Source organism: Amblyomma maculatum, chromosome 11 (assembly GCF_055883805.1).
Source record: "Amblyomma maculatum isolate TAMU_Amacu chromosome 11, ASM5588380v1, whole genome shotgun sequence".
NCBI lineage: Eukaryota > Metazoa > Arthropoda > Arachnida > Ixodida > Ixodidae > Amblyomma > Amblyomma maculatum.
The window spans coordinates 67,135,720-67,152,525 of NC_139354.1; the positions used below are offsets into that span (position 1 = coordinate 67,135,720).

The 16,806-nt window shown below is 46.3% G+C and overlaps 1 protein-coding gene across 1 annotated transcript in view; it reads left to right on the forward strand.

Moving 5' to 3' along the window:
* Positions 1-16,806, forward strand: part of LOC146174031 (uncharacterized) — a 346,349-nt gene that overhangs the window by 129,467 nt on the left and 200,076 nt on the right. The window contains exon 2 of the mRNA XM_084583339.1: positions 1,890-1,980. The gene's annotated coding sequence lies outside the window, so the exon portion shown is untranslated. The remainder of the gene's footprint in view (positions 1-1,889; positions 1,981-16,806) is intronic.

The window sequence follows — 16,806 nt, forward strand, 5'->3', positions numbered from 1 at the left end:
TAATTGCGTGGATTTAATATACTTTGAGAATTATGCCAGGAGTATATTTAGTGTTTCTTAGCTTATTGAAGTAGCCTCCTTCGCGTTAATAAAGCTAGAATGAACTGTGATGACGGTACACGTTTCTCATCATGGAGCCGGCTTCTACAACCAAACCTGTAACTGAATTCGGATAGCATACAACAAAAAAACTACTAGGAACATTAGGGAATAAAGTAGCGAAAGGCGAAAGCCTGAGTGCCGCACTCTGCTACCAAACGGACACTATTTGCTTAATTATTCAGTCATTAATAATTAATTACCAATCAAGGAGGTAAGCATATTAATTAATTAATCATTAATTTGACAAGAAATGACCTAATAAGTTGATCAATTAGTCATAAATTAGCAATTTGTCATTGATTGGCATATGCCCATATAAAGCACGCATTCGCGCATACAGTGGTGGTGCTCTGTGATTGGTCGAGACCTATATGACGTCATCCCGCCTCGGCCAATTAGAGCTGCCGCAAAAGTGGGACACATTTTCTCCACGACAGAATGACCCATTAAAGGCGTTCGCCTTAATACTCTTTGCTCAGGATGACTCTACGAATGGAGTAATGTTTTTAGCGTTATATATCAGTGACGTTTTCACCAAATAAGCATTAACTCTTATCTTTAATTCCGAATATATTTTAATGCGCACATCTTTTTGTCGCTTGCTGCTTTTGCTGCTGCCTATTATTACCACGATGTATGGACATATCCTTGCTTTGCTCTGCCAGTCTTGGCAACGTGTAAACACATTGCAGAATATTCTTTTCTAGTGCTGTGTTACCAGAAGAACACTCTTTATCAATCTTCTGAAGGTCATCCCTTCTGCAAATGTGTTTCATTTTTTCTATGGGCTTACATTTTTTATCGCCTTGCTCAATGTAATTATATTCTATAATTTTCCCCTGTTTCTACTACATCATAGTTTTCAGGGAATAATTTTATTTTTTTTTCTTCTCACTTTTATTTGCTTTCAATTGATCAGCATGTTTAGTTGTTTATAGCAGGTGGAAAAGCAGTGCTTAATGTCAGTATTTAATCTTCAGTAATATACACGCATGCTTTTTCCCATCACCTCATGTAAACATCGGCCTGCTAACATGCACTGACAGCAGTGTCATCGACTTTACTATGATGCTCAATATTGATGTTTAATGACTTGGTGATGTTTAATACATTCACGAGAACCCAGTCACTATTGCAAATTTCGACGCTGTGCGTCTTGAAAGTTATTGTCCTTACATATCAGTTTAATGTTGCTGATTGCCTATATAGCTTTCCACCCTGACTGGTGCCTTCTTCGAACAGTGTTCCAAAATAGTTTCAAAATGGGATGAAACAATGTAGAAGCACTATTCAGCTAATCTTCATGTTCTCTCGTGTGCCTAACACCATCACTACTTCTGCGTTGTGCTTAAACGGCAAGCATGGTACTCGTTATGAGATCGACAAAGCATTCTCAAAAAAAGAAAGAAAACGTCCGCAGTTCTCCTCCGAGCTCTCCTTTGGAGAAGAGATGACTTTTTACATGCATCCATATAAAAAAATAAACATAAAAAGCTTGTTGGTGATTGCTTCGATGTTGCAAAAGCAAAAACACAACGCGTCTGTCTTATCACTGACCGTTGGTTGTGGACAAATGGCGCTCGGCAAGGCGTATATTTCCGGCTAGAAAAAACGTACAAATGATACAAAAACAAAAGAACGAAGCCCGTTTCGCCGTGCATCGCCTCCACTCGCCTCACCTAACGAGGCAGAAGGATGGGTGCTTCGTCGGTGATAACGCGATTATCGGCGCCTCTGAGGACACTCGACGAGTTTCACACTGATCCAATTTTCCCTCTCTCCCGCAGGCAGCCCACGTGACCAGCCAATCAAGGTCAAGCGCTGCTCCCGTGGCCGCTCCACTATCGACCGGTAAAAGGAATCCCCATAGGAAAGCACGTGAGTATAAAGATAAGATAGAAAGTGAGTTATAGCCGCAGTAGCCACACCGCTTAGGAGGCACTCTGCAGAGGCACAGTGCCGTGTAGGTAATGCGTAACGCCTCCGGTTAAAGTGAACAATCGCTTATAATCGGCTTCTTGTGTAAGAACGCGTACTGTTACACGTTGCTTAAAACGTGACCGCGATAAACGATCGAAACGCTGCTTATAGTAGGCTGCCCGAGCTGGCTGCGATGGACATCAGCTGTAATCATTGTTTTGTAGCTGTGTAGACGATTTTATTGATCGCGAAATGCAGTTTTACTGGTCCGTTATTTCGGAAAAACTCGGAAGTTGGGAACAGCCTTTCAGCTGCAAAGGAATATGACAATCAGGGATATACACCCAGCACCTCCACCACTTGTAAAAGAAGGCTAGGTCGTCACGACCTCCGAATATCGCGTCCGGTGCTCTTCCAACTGAGCTACATCGGCCGCTGTCCCACCTGCTACTTTCTTGGGTATTAATGTTGTCTGTATACGAACCTTCAGAGTGCCTCAACCATGGCGGTGGACGTGGAACGTCCTGTGATACCGCCAGCTTCATTTATATTTATATATATATATATATATATATATATATATATATATATATATATATATATATATATATATATATATATATATATATATATATATATATACGTACTTGGTTGCTAGAGGTTACATAAAAGTGAAAAATTGCTTCATACTGTTTCCAAGTTTATTTGTAGTCGACGTTTCGGCAGGAGCCCTGCCTTTCTCAAGACTGATCTGTCTTGAGAAAGGCAGGGCTCCTGCCGAAGCGTCGACTACAAATAAACTTGGAAACAGTATGAAGCAATTTTTCACTTTTATCTATATATATATATATATATATATATATATATATATATATATATATATATATATATATATATATATATATATATATATATATATATATATATATATATATATTGGTGTAACAGCAGGTATTTAATGCATACTACAGGCATTTTATGTACGCGTTTTAGGGAATGCTACCAACCCAAAGCCGCGCACGAAATCAAAAATGTGTGGCGAAAAAAAAGGTTTTCAAGCAAAAAAATAATCAGGCTGCTTTCAGGTGCGAGAAACGGGAGACGGCTGCGGTACATGAGTTAGGGCTCATCGAGAACGCCGGGGAATTAGTAATGCTCCTTATTTTCATTTTCCTCATTTGACCTTGCAGATGGGTCACTAGAAGAGCTCCGCTCGATTTCGAATAACATTGCTGCCTATCATTCGTTTCATTGCCCCGCCGGGGTGGTGCAGTTGTTAGTGCGCTCTGCTACTGTGCCCAAGGGTGCCGGATCGAATCCCGGCCTCGGAGGTCGCCGACGAAAAGCAAGGCACCCGTGTGCTATGCGATGTCAGTGCACGTTAGAGAACTCCAGGTGGTCGAAATTTCCGGAGCCCTCCACTGCGGCGTCTCTCATAACCTTAGTCGTTTCGGGGCGTTAAAGCCCATAAAAAAAGTAAACCGGCTGCATTTCGAAATAATGGATTTCATCATGGCTTTAGCGGTGCTGGATGGCTTTCAAAAAAGATTCCAACCGCCTCTCATATGGCTTGCCGGAATCTTTCGCGATGGAGGAGTGCGTAAGGTCGTCATGCGCGTACTTTTAAGCGGCCTGTGATGGTTGATAGGTAAAAATAAAAACAGTGAAAGAGGAAAAAAATCACGGCTGAACAGCGCATCAACATATATGGGCTGGGATATGCGAGGATGGCGGACGAATATGCTAATTCGAGGACACATACGGTACGGAACGCCTGGGACATCCGATCTTCAGAAACATGTACATTGGTGCCTTGAGAGTATTGGGCGATTGTTGAATATATTATAGGGGGCGAGGTCGTGATACGCACCGCCACATAAGGAACTCAGCAAGGAGGCGGATATATGAAGAAGACTCCATAGCGAGACGTAGCCGAATCTGTAAGTTCGAAATATTATTAACCTCACGGTACATCCGGTTGTATGTCCATGGTGTGAGGGAAGACCCTTGATGTATCACATAACGTGGGCGTGCCGAAAGGTTGACGTGGTTAAAAATCATACAAAACCCCAGTGCGGAGCAACGTGATGCGATGCTGTCAAAAGACAGCTGTGCAGACTATTGAGGTAGGATTCCTCGATGCCTGCCCGCCGTGCAGCCGGAATCGAGGCATCCTACAACGAGGATTGACAGAGCGCGCTCTACGGGCGGCGAAAGAAAGTGGAGCCATGGAATAAAGGCAAGCGCTGAAGGGTCCACGATATGAAGCAACGGCCGGTAAGAATTTTCTCTCAAAGCAATAAAGATGTTTAGTCGGTCGGTTGGTGGGGTATAATAGCATCGTATTAGTTCATGCCACCATGTTCATGGCGCATTTTATCGTAGTATGCAACGTTATAACGCCAAGCCCTAAGCTCTGCAGCGTTTGGTAACATAGAGTTAGTTAAACATAACTTTCGAAAAAGGTGAAAACAGAAACCCTAGTATAGTTGCTATTTCTCGCTTTTCTGTAAAAGAGATGAAACGCGAAATGCGACGTCAACTGTATACTTGATTGATGACCTCCCCTATGCTTTCGTCATTGCTTCTGATAGAGGTAGCGCATCAGTTAGTGCGCTGAGCCTTCGCTCCGCGTGTCGTCTCGCCTCGCTGAATACGTCTATGGCTTTTAAGTTTTTGTAGACGTTGCCTAAAGCTGCAAATAGATCGGCAGCGCGGCTGGACTCTTTTGCAATGAAGAAAGTATAAATAACGAGACGGTGCTGTCCACGCTTCTGTGGTCTCCACACATGGACGCTTATTCGTTCCGGTCCACGGAATGGAGCTCCGTAAACCATATTTGGCTGAATTTAAGGGCGCCCAGTCGGAAAGATGAAAGCTTTTATTTCCGTATGAACGTCGCGTTAAGCATTAGCCCCGGCTAGTTTGAGGAATTGCACGAAGGTTTATTTCGGCTTGGAGACTTGCGGTACAGAAGAAAGCCCAAAGAAACGATTCCCCTTTCGAATAGCTGCCTTTTGTGCCTTGAGTTTTCGTGCAGAACGAATTCTCAGTCAATATACACCCGAAGCATCCGTTCATAAATATCTGTTCGAATATCTTACTTTGTGCAAGACTGTGGGTGCAAAAGACCAAAGCGGTCAATGCGCGTGAAGGCTATAGCGATTTCGACACAAGCAATTCAGATGAAGAAAGACTAGTTCAGAAGTGACCCCCCCCCCCCCCCCCAAATTTTTTTCGTGCCTTAAAAAAAAAAAATAGTCACTACGTTTTTTCTGAATTTATATTTTCCCTCTTGCCAGTTGGATAGGCTGTATTATATGTGTGTTTACTATTATTTGTTTGAGCTTAAACGGCTCCGCTTACCAAAACATCACTGACAGAGTACTGCGCATAAACGAACAGGAATCAATAGAAAAGCCTAATGGGTAACAATGAGAGACCAAAACAGAAAAAGGCGCAATGACATGACGGTGTGTAATATGTTGAACGAAACTATGGCGAGTGACTGTTGAGCTCCTTTTTAAGCTTTTTGCATTAACATAACACTTATTGGGAAAGAGTTCCATTTCGGAACCGCTCTCGCGAATAAATGGTTTAACTACATCCGTACATGCGTTCGAGATTTTAGTTATATCGCACAATCACGTAATTGCACATGTATTTTGACATTGGAAACTTTGGGGCTGAAATATTGCCCGAATGTTTTCTATCTTATGTTCTACACTAGGAATTAAGGGAATCTGCTTCGACAAGAAAAGAACACGGGCTTTTACAACTGCTTTTATAATATACGTTTACTCTTTGAGTTGGAGCTTTTGCTCTTGCTGCTTTACTATTTTAATACAGGCCTATATTTTGTATTTCAACGTGAACGCATTCATCGCAGGGAATAAGGAATAGAATTTCAATTCAACTGGATTTTTTTAACCATCAATTTTTATATACACAAGTACACAAGAGAATGCTGACAAATTTAGCGGCATCAATGAGTACAATATACTAAAATGTCTACGTGAGTAGTGCTTGAAGAAAAGCTATTCGTGATTCAGAGATGAAAGTTTTCTAGAAATCTAAAAGCACTCCATGTATATAACAAACAGCAGATCAGATTTGAGCCCTGAGTTAAAAGGCAGCTGACCATTGCTTCGTTAATCTGTATTTGCAGTGCGGATTAGGGCGCTGTTTTGAGTCTCTTGTTCTGTGTGTGTGACCTCATTGGTCCTAGGAGGAACTTTTAATTGATCAATGCAAACAATTAGCAACAACTGACAGCTGAAGATCTGTCCTCGTTCTTGGAATTGGGCACTGCACGGCAAGCATGAGAAACCGTTCAGTGCGTCTTTTATTTGAATGACAGACCGATACTACGCGTTGTGAAGCCATAAATTTCATGAATCGAAATATGCCCAGAACAGATCCGCTACACTGTATACTCTAGTGGACTTCTTAAGCTGATTTTAGAAGTTCCAGGACGTGTAATTGATACTTAGTATACATTACTGATAAGAGAAGTAGTTCACAAGCATCAATTTTTAAGCACATTGATTGAATCCATTTTGTCCTCGCTATCTATACACTTTGGTTGTCCTTCTCTTTGCCGTTCCTACAGCCAATTTAATTGCAAAACGCCCCGACAGAAAACGACAAATTCTTGAGAGCTTTCACTAAAGATACTAAATAGAGCTCGAGTTACCTTACTTCAGACCTTTTGTTTTACTTGCATGATTTCGCTTAGTCCAGAACAAAAATGTGTTGGAGTCGCTTTCTTATGGCCTTAATGTGCAGAATACCGCCGTTAAAGCTGGAAATTGGCTAAGCTTGTTTAATTCCTTTGATGAGAAAAGTTTTTAATATGGGCGTGATGTGCGCAAACATAAGAAATAGTTTTGAGTGTCGCACGTAATAGAAAAATGCCTGCTTAAGTAACCAGTTGTGGCAACCTAATGAGATCGAATGCAGTCTTGACTCGTGTTGGCCAACCGTGTTTAGTTTATTTTTTTTTTCACTCGCTCACGAAGCATTTAAAACGTAGAATTATGAGTTGTGCTCTGAAATACTGTGTTCAGAGGAATCTAATCCTTCATCGAGTGTTTCGTTTCTAAATAAGTTACATGTTAATAATGTTGTAGAAGACCTTGAACTGGGCGATACGTCGTCAACAGTCAATAGAACGTTCTGCGATCAGTCGTGAGACGTGTCAGCACACGTACGAGCGTCGAAGCGAGCTTCGTTGTCGTTTTCTTTCCTGCCCGTCACGCGCGTTGAACATGCTTGTCGTCGTTCTCTTCAGCAATAGGCGCTGAACATATCAGAGCCCAATATCTGTTTTACAACTTCCCCCGGGCGAAAAGACGCCATCCTGGCGGCTCATGGCGATGTGACGATGGCCGGATCGTAGTAAGTTTTCAGGCGGTTACTGTGTACTATTTCACGATTTCGGCGACGGTGGTCAGTGGATGGCGTAAGGGGTTCGATGAGGTAGTTGACGGGGGATGTTTGCTTGACAATACGGTAGGGGCCCTGATATTTGCTCAGAAGTTTGGATGAAAGGCCGGGACTGGAGGAAGGCACCCATAGCCAGACCAAAGAGTCTGTACGGTAAGTAGGAATAAGTGCAGATTGATCTCGGGTGGTTTTCTGCTGTTGCTGGGCGCGAGAAGTGAAGGACCGGGCAAGCTGGCGGCATTCTTCGGCATAAGTTGCAGCTTGTGAAACAGTCGTGAATTCGGAAGAATCCGGTCGGTAAGGGAGAATGGTGTCCATGGTACAAGAGGGCTCACGACCGTACAGGAGGAAGTATGGCGAGAAACCGGTGGTTGCTTGTGTGGCAGAGTTATAAGCGAATGTGACGAATGGAAGAACGCGGTCCCAGTTGGAGTGGTCGGAAGCGACATACATTACTAGCATGTCGCCCATGGTGCGGTTAAAACGCTGAACCATTTCATTTGTTTGCGAATGGTACGCGGAGGTGGCGCGGAGGTGGCGCGGTGAACGATTTTGCATTCTCTAAGAACAGCTTCGACAACTTCAGAAAGGAAAGCGGGCCCTCTGTCACTCAGCAATTCTTTGGGAGCCCCATGGCGAAGAATTATGTGATGGAGGATGAAGGAGGCAATGTCTTGGGCTGTAGCAGATGTCAAAGGCGCCGTTTCGGAGTAGCGTGTGAGATGATCGATTGCCTGTTGATGTGCTAGGAAGCGGGCCGTATAGGTCTATTCCAGCACGCTCAAAGGGCTGAGCTGGGCAGGTCAGCGGCTGCAGAGGAGCGGCGGGTTGGCGAGGTGGGTGTTTTCGGCGCTGACGCTCTTGGCAGGACTGGACGAACCGACGAACATAACGGTACATCCCACGCTAGTAGTACTGCTGTCACAGGCGAGTGAAGGTTTTCAATAAGCCGGCGTGGGCACACTGGGGATCGTCGTGGTAATGGGAGCAAATCACGGAGCGTAGATGGGTCGGAATTACAAGCAGCCACTTTCTACCATCCGGAAGGTAATTCCTACGGTAGAGGAGCTCGTCTGTGATGGCAAAATGGTGAGACTGGCGACGGAGAGTGCGGCAAAGAGGTCGTGAAGCGCGGCCAGATAAAAAATCCAGGAATGAGGCGATCCATGCGTCTTTGCGTTGCTCGGAAGTCATATCGGTGGGCATGTCGGTGGGATGTAGAACGGATATAGCAGGAGTGGCTTCAGACGGCAAGGGAGAACGTGAGAGAGCATCAGCATCGGCATGTTTACGGCCAGAGCGATTTATGACGTTAATGTCGTATTCTTTGAGCCTCAGAGCCCAACGGGCCAGTCGACCAGAAGGATCTTTCAAAGAAGACAGCCAGCAGAAGGAGTGATGATCGGTGACGACATCAAAAGAACGGCCATACAAGTAGGGGCGAAATTTTGCTATTGCCGAGAGAATAGCGAGACACTCTTTCTCGGTGACGGAATAGTTTGCTTCAGCTTTTGTTAGGGTCCGACTTGCGTAAGCGACAACGTAGTCATCAAAGCCAGACTTCCGCTGAGCGAGTACTGCGCCGAGGCCGACGCCGCTGGCATCAGTGTGGATTTCCGTGGGAGAAGAAGGGTCGAAATGACGCAGGATTGGCGGAGTCGTCAGAAGGTGGCGGAGTGTCGCGAAGGCATCATCACAGTGCGGAGACCAGGCTGAAAGATCGTGGCTGGACAGAAGCTTGGTGAGAGGGTTGATGATTGTGGCGAGATTGCGAACGAAGCGGCGGAAGTACGAGCAGAGGCCGACGAAGCTGCGGAGTTCTTTCACATTAGTTGGCTTGGGAAATTCTGCCACAGCGCGTAATTTTGCCGGATCGGGAAGAACGCCATTCTTGGAGACGACATGTCCGAGTATGGTTAGCTGCCGTGCTCCGAAACGGCCCTTCTTTAAATTTAATTGGAGGCCAGCGTCGGTCAGGCATCTCAGAACTGTCTCAAGGTGCTGGAGGTGAGATGGAAAATCTGGGGAAAAGATGACAACGTCGTCAAGGTAAAAAAGGCAAGTGTGCCATTTGAGCCCTCTGAGTAGGTTGTCCATCATGCGTTCGAATGTGGCAGGGGCGTTGCACAGTCCGAATGGCATGACATTAAACTCATAGAGCCCATCGGGTGTGACGAAAGCGGTTTTTGGGTGATCGGCCTCTGCCATCGGCACCAGCCAATAGCCGGAACGCAGGTCTATTGAAGAAAAGAACTCAGCTCCCTGCAGGCAGTCAAGGACGTCGTCGATACGAGGGAGAGGATAAACGTCCTTGCACGTGATCTTGTTCAGTCGGCGGTAATCTAAATAGAATCGGATGGAACCGTCTTTTTTCTTGACCAGGACGACCGGAGACGCCCAAGGGCTGTGCGACGATTGGATCACGTTGCGCTGGAGCATGTCGGTCACCTGTTCGTCAATAATGCGGCGCTCGGCGGCTGAAACACGGTACGGACGCTGGCGCAAAGGGGAATGGGTACCGGTATCAATACGGAGAGTAACGGTAGTTGTGCGCCCCAACGAATGTTGCTGGGAGTCGAACGAAGCCGCAAAACGTTGTAGGATGGCGACAAGATGGGCTCGTTGTAAGGGCGTCAGGCCAGCGTCGATGGACCGGTGGAAAACTTCGAGGGATGATGGAGTGGCGACAGGAATAGGTGTTATGGCGCTGATGTGAAGGATGGCGATGGTATCGCCAAAGGGATAGATGGGCGTGGATTCTAGCAAAGCAACATTACCCAGTGACTGGCCACGAAGTAAAGTGGTAGGGCAGGGGTACGGGTTAAAAAATAGCACTTGAGTTGCGAAAAATTGTCAGCATAGCATGGGGCAGCAACACGGATTTTTGGTGAGCGCATCGTAACGAAGGTGTGTAGATAACAGTGGCGTCGGAAAGAGCAGCACAATAAAGAGGCACAAGCACTGAGGAGAAAGGCGGAACGTCGGTGTCCTCTGCGACGTGCACGGTAGCTGCAGCAGCAGCGGGTGTGTCGAAAAAAGTGTCACTGAGGGGTGATAACTCAGTTGAGCACGGGCGCAGTCTATTATGGCGTTATGATTGGAGAGGAAGTCCCAACCAAGGATAACGTCGTGTGATGAGCGGGCGAGGACGAGGAATTCTATTGTGTATTGAACGTCGTCGATAACAAGGCGGGCGGTGCAGGCGGCTAATGGTCGAATGTCCTGAGCGCTGGCTGTGCGAAGAGAAATTGCAGGAAGCGGCGTCATCACCTTTTTGAGTTTGCGACAGAGGACGTAATTAAGAACAGAAACGGCTGCGCCAGTGTCTACAAGTGCTTCGACAGGAACTCCCTCGATGAATATGGTAATGTTGGCTGGTACGTGAACAGGTCTTGAGTTGGTCCCTGATGGCGCAGTTCTTGCCTCCGGAACTGCGGCCGTTTGTTTTCCGTGTTAACGGCTGATTGGCGGCGGAGCATCGGAGAACGGGAACGACGGCCAGGAGAAGGCGAGCGGTGGGAGCGGCGATCGTAACTTGATGAGGACTGCGGAGGAGGCTCAGGGAACACAGGCGAGGGGGACGGAGGAAGATTGTACATTGGCTCACGTGTATAGTCGTAGGGACGAGGGCCACGATTGCGGCACAAACGAGCCACATGGCCGGCGACTCCACAGGCGTAGCAGATAGGTCGGTTGTCTTGTGTGCGCCAGGGGTTGAAAGGGCGTGGCTGTGGTCGACGGCGGAGAACCGGACGATAAGGGGGGATTGTAGGTTGCTCATTTTGCTGGCGTTCCTGAGGCTCGTATAGGAGAGGAGACCGGCTGTACACAGGGGCGACGGGGGGTGGTGGCCGCACCAAAACATCAGCGTTCCTGAGAGGAGCCGCCACCAACGGCTGCTGAGGAGGTGAAGGGAGAACCTCAGCGGCCTGCTCTTGTATGACACGCTGAAGAGTGGGAGTGAGCGGCGGCGCAGGCGCAGGTGCTGGCGGGCAAGTGAAGGTGGGCAAGGAAAGCTGGCGTGCGACTTCCTCACGAACAAACTGTTGAATGTGCTGAATTAGCTACTGCTGGTCCTGGGCACCGTCCCCGGAGAGAGCCAAGCTGGAAAGAGTGGCCTGCTGAAGGCCAGCACGTCGTGTGGAAAGCCGCCTCTTGCGCAGCTCGTCGAAGCTTTGGCAGAAGTTTATAACGTCGGACACAGTTTGGGGGTTTTTGGCGACGAGCATCTGGAAGGCGTCATCGTCAATGCTTTTCATAATGTGTCCGATCTTCTCGGCGTCGCTCATGGTAGGGTTTACGCGTTTGCAGATGTCTACGACATCTTCTATGAAACTAGTGAAGTTTTCGCCGGTTTGTTGTGCCTGAATTCGCAAGCGTTGCTCGGCGCGAAGCTTACGTATAGCGGGACGGCCAAAAACTTCGGTCAGGCTGGTCTTGAAAGCCGTCCAGGTAAAAATGTCACTCTCATGGTTGCGAAACCATAGATTGGCAACGTCGCTCAAATAGAAAATGACGCTTGTGAGCTTCACGGTGTCGTCCCACTTGTACGCACTTACGCGTTCATACGACGCCAACCAGTCTTCTACATCCGTGTCATCGGTGCCGCTGAAGATGGCTGGGTCGCGCTGACGCACTGCACCGGGACAGATGACAAGCGATGGGGTTGGCGGTTGGCTGGCGGTCTCAGGCATCGCGGAAGTGGTAGGCAAAGCTCGGCTGCGAAGCTCCAGGTTGAGGGGAATGCTGGCACGTCCACCACTTGTTGTAGAAGACCTTGAACTGGGCGATACGTCGTCAACAGTCAATAGAACGTTCTGCGATCAGTCATGAGACGTGTCAGCACACGTACGAGCGTCGAGGCGAGCTTCGTTGTCGTTTTCTTTCCTGCCCGTCACGCGCGTTGAACATGCTTGTCGTCGTTCTCTTCAGCAATAGGCGCTGAACACATCAGAGCCCAATACCTGTTTTACAATAATAATAATAATTAGTTCACAGGACGGGAAAGGCCACACTTGCTCTGTGGACACCTGAACCACGCCGTAAGGGAAGGCAGGAAAGTGGGAGTGAAAGTGGAAAGAGAGAAAAAGGACCCGTAGTGGAGGCCTACGGAGTAATTTTGACCACTTCTGCGGTGACATCGCACAGCACACGGACGCCTGTTCGTTTCGCCTCCATCGAAACGCAGCCGCCGTGGTCGGGTTCGAACCCGGGAACTCCGGCACAGTAGTCGGGCGTCTTACCACTGCAACACCTCGGCGGGGCACATGTTAATCGGTGGTGGGGGTGGTAGTGGTTGTTTATTGTATATACAAAAGGAAAGAAAAGATGTTTGCCAGCCCCGGTATCTGCTCTTTGATATCTTAAGCACCTGAACTGGGGCGGCGGAAATAAAGGGATAGCGAGGAAAATGTAGAGGAAATCAAAGAGGTGAGCGATAGGGAGAAAGAAACGGGTAGGTAAAAATAAAAGAAATATATACAATATGGTACAGTGTACAGTAGTTTGCTTGAGGCCCACCCGCAAATGTCTTGGGTACATCTTAATCGCAAAATTGCTTTTCAGCGAGGAGGATTTTAGCATGGTCGAAGACACACACAAAAAAATAGTATTTCAAAATTGGTTGTAGGAGCTTCGACATTAAATTAGAACATCTCAAATTAAGAGGAGATAAGTTCTTGTTTTCTGTAAATATAAATTTGAAAACTGTGAAAGAATAAAATGCAAGTTAGTCTGAAAGTCAGTTTATGCAAGATAAAAAAAAAAAACGACACGAGAAAATAATCACCAGAATCCCTAGGACGATGTAACAAAATATGGGAGGATTGGAAATCAGATGTGACAAATCTGCGAATCCTGTTGAATTTTTCCTCGATGATAGTTTATTGCTTTTATACTGCTAAAAATACGTTAATTCCAAGCTTTACAGACTCGCCAAAATGTTTCTGAGGAATGAAGGTGGGCGGAGGTTGGTGTTATAACCAATACAGTAATTTGTACCTCTAACTATCTCGCGCGTACTCATTAACATACATCCGTAAGGCACCATATGGTATGAAAAAAGGTGGCTGTTCCTGCTCCTTCGGGGCTGGGACGGTAGGTCAACGACGTTTGTGGCGGGGGCTAGCCAGCCACCAAATTGTTTTGTGTTTAGGTCGTCATTGCACCCGCCACCGCTTAGGTGGTTTACGACGGCTGTTGTTGCGGCGCACGTCTTTCTTTCCCTCTACTTTCTCTGTTCTGTCTGCGCGAGGCAGCGGAGGTGGCTCAGCTGCAAAACCAGTAGCAGGCCCGTGCATTTTCTTTTCCTTCTTCCTACAGCCACAACAACAACAACATATGGTATGAAAGACCGGTCGACTTCAACACGTAGATATAATGGCCCTCTTTAGCCAAGCCGCGTGAGCTTGCCTGCCTCCACTACAGTGCCTAGAATACTCCTCCACTACGGATAGCGCGTTTTTTCAGAATCCATAGGCCCTCGATTCGATCAATAGCTCAGCTCCTCATCTCAAAGATTCGACCCGATTTGGTAGCTTCTTCTAATTTGGCCATGTCACATATTGTCATGACGTCACAAAACTCGCCTCGGTTATTCATCGGCCAACTACGATCTCATTGAGGTATGCTCATGATATTTCGCTGTGAACGCTGCAGCGCCGACGCCTGCGCCGGCAGTTCTTGCCAACAAGGCCTTGTCACGTTAGTATTTGTTTTCAAAGTGCAGGTTGAATCTTCGTTTGATTAGTTTTTTTTTTCTTAATTCACACATAGTGACGCCAATCACCAGTATTTTGGGAGTGAGGTAAATTCAAGTTCCTAAAAAGTGCGCATGCATGTGTGCATTTGGACTCGAAATTATAACTACAGAACTGTGTCAAAAATACTACAGAATATCCTGTATTGTCTTAAACGCCAGACTTTTTTTGTAGTATGTAATACTTTCCTGTTGTCCTGCAGCTTTTTTCTGTCGTACGTTTCTGTATCACTTTTTTGTAGCTACAGAAAATTCGGACGTTACTACAGAAATTCCTGATGTCACAACAGAATTACTGTAAAAACACACACACACACACAGGAAATCTGTTAAATCTTCCGTAGTTTTTTCCGGCTGGGTTCGTTTAAAAAAGCAGTCACTATTTGCTGCTGTTCAACACTTGAACCAGTGTTTGATTTTAAATATTGAAGTAAGCAGGTTGAGTAAATAAGTATAGCGTTTTGTTTGAACAATGCGCCTTTTTTGAAAGCTATCCCGGAGCTATCCACGAGTCCGACAGCAGTGAAATATTTAGTGCTATAAACATTCCAATTTTTAGCTCATGGATTTGGGCCATATTTAGGCCGAGAAATAAGGCTTATACTTCGCTGACATTTACCGCAAGAGGTCCTGTAGAACCCAGCTTTGTTTGTACATGGTTTACTTCAGCAAACACGTCGTTAGGAGCTTTCGCGTATTACATGAGAGGGCAGCAGAGCCACCATAGAAAGTGATGATTCGGGATATTTGGTTGGCAATGATATTACTAATATTTATGCACGCAAGGAGGCCCTAAGAAAAAATCAACAAACGCCATTGTTTACAAAACAATTACAAAACAATTGTAATTTGCCGCACTCTCAGTGTCATGCACTTTAAAATCTATATGTTGTCGGAAAGAAATAATTTCTACCGAATAAAATGAGGGCCCATTTTCCTCCCCGCCCAGTAAACCTAGCGAAACAAGGAAAGCAGGCAGCCGCATGCAGTGCTGTTTGTAACAAAGCGAGCCCACTATCGTCTCGCGTTGTTACCCAGAAGTAAGTGCTTAGTCTGGACAGATGTTGCTAATGGCACTAGACGTTATCGCTTTTCACGCTAAAAAAAAAAAAGTGTATGCAAGATATCTTTAAAAACTATATTGCTCCAGTGCTAACATTTTCGCGTGCGTGCGTGCGACACTGTATCGACGCCGTCATGTTTTGTTTACATTCATGAGTGCGCCTAATGCCCAGTTCACTTTCCGTTTGCATGTCAAGTTGCACGAGTTGCATAAGTGCTGCTCATATCAGGCACGATACGTTTATAAACACGGTAGTTATGCGGATATCGATTAATGTTTTCGAGCTCTTGTAAGCGAAACGACCTCTATGGATATATGTCTGTCATCGATGGAAGCGTTGTTGTTACTGTCGTCCTCTGGGCCACCATGTTATGTTTATATCTGGATGTTGTCCAGAAAACTATATTAACAAGTGGGGAAGTGATTAAACGAGTTTCGGATAAAACATCTACGTTTCGGTCAGTAGAAATTACTGGTTCGTGATCGTCCAAGATGGTTGGTTGGTTGGTTGCACAACTTTTATTTCCATCGGAAATGGGCGTCCCCTTCCCCGCCCCCGGCACGCGTGCCGGGGAAGACGGGGGTCGTGCGCCCGCGGATTAGAGGCTGGCAGGTAGCCCTTGGCTTGTTGCGGCCTCTTCCGCCAGATGGACGGTGCGGTGATGGATCATAGGGTCCGCACTTCGCAGAAGGGTATCCCAGGCTACTCTACTTGTAATATTTTGTCCTATCCCTGGAGATTGTGGGCACTCCCAAATTGTGTGGTCGAGGGTCCCTCTCGCCCCACAGTGTTTGCACAGATATCATTGTCCCTAAGGTCTGGTAGCGCGTGAAAAGCCCAAACTGGGTTCATGAACGATTAGTTTGTAGCCACCTCCACGCGACAGCTTCTCTATTATTTAGGCTAACATCTGGCGGGGATACCAGTCTACGTCCCAATTTAAAATGGTCGATGATTTCCCGTAAGTTTGCAGACGCTCGTCGTATGCCCATGTTCGGGGGGCTCGACGGCTACCCGGAAGTAGAGAGCTCGGGCTTGCTCGTGAGCCGCCTCGTTACCAGGGACGGCAGCGTGAGCGGGTGTCCAAATTAACTAAATTTTCCTATTCAGCGTTCTTTGGGTGAATATTTTGGCCGACTCCGGCGATATCCACCCCTTTCCAAAATTTTGAATGGCAGTTTTGAGCCACACAATGACGGGAGTGTCGGGCAGAATTTACAAAGTTTCGGTATTGCGAAACGCTGAAAAGAAGACATCCACGGCCAATTTTTCTACCACACCCTTAAGGACGTGTGGTATATTTTGAATATTGACAATCCCTTCAAACTTCCCCAGCTCGCGTATATCAATTTCTTTAAAAAGTTTTCCTGATTTGTGAAATATATATTTTCTTTTTTCTTCAAAGAGTGCTTGGGCGTTATCGAATAGAACTAATACTGAAGTACATGCAATAGCTCATTAACAGTACTCAAAACCTTAATCGCCAGCCAGTGGAGAAGTACTTCTATCGATTAT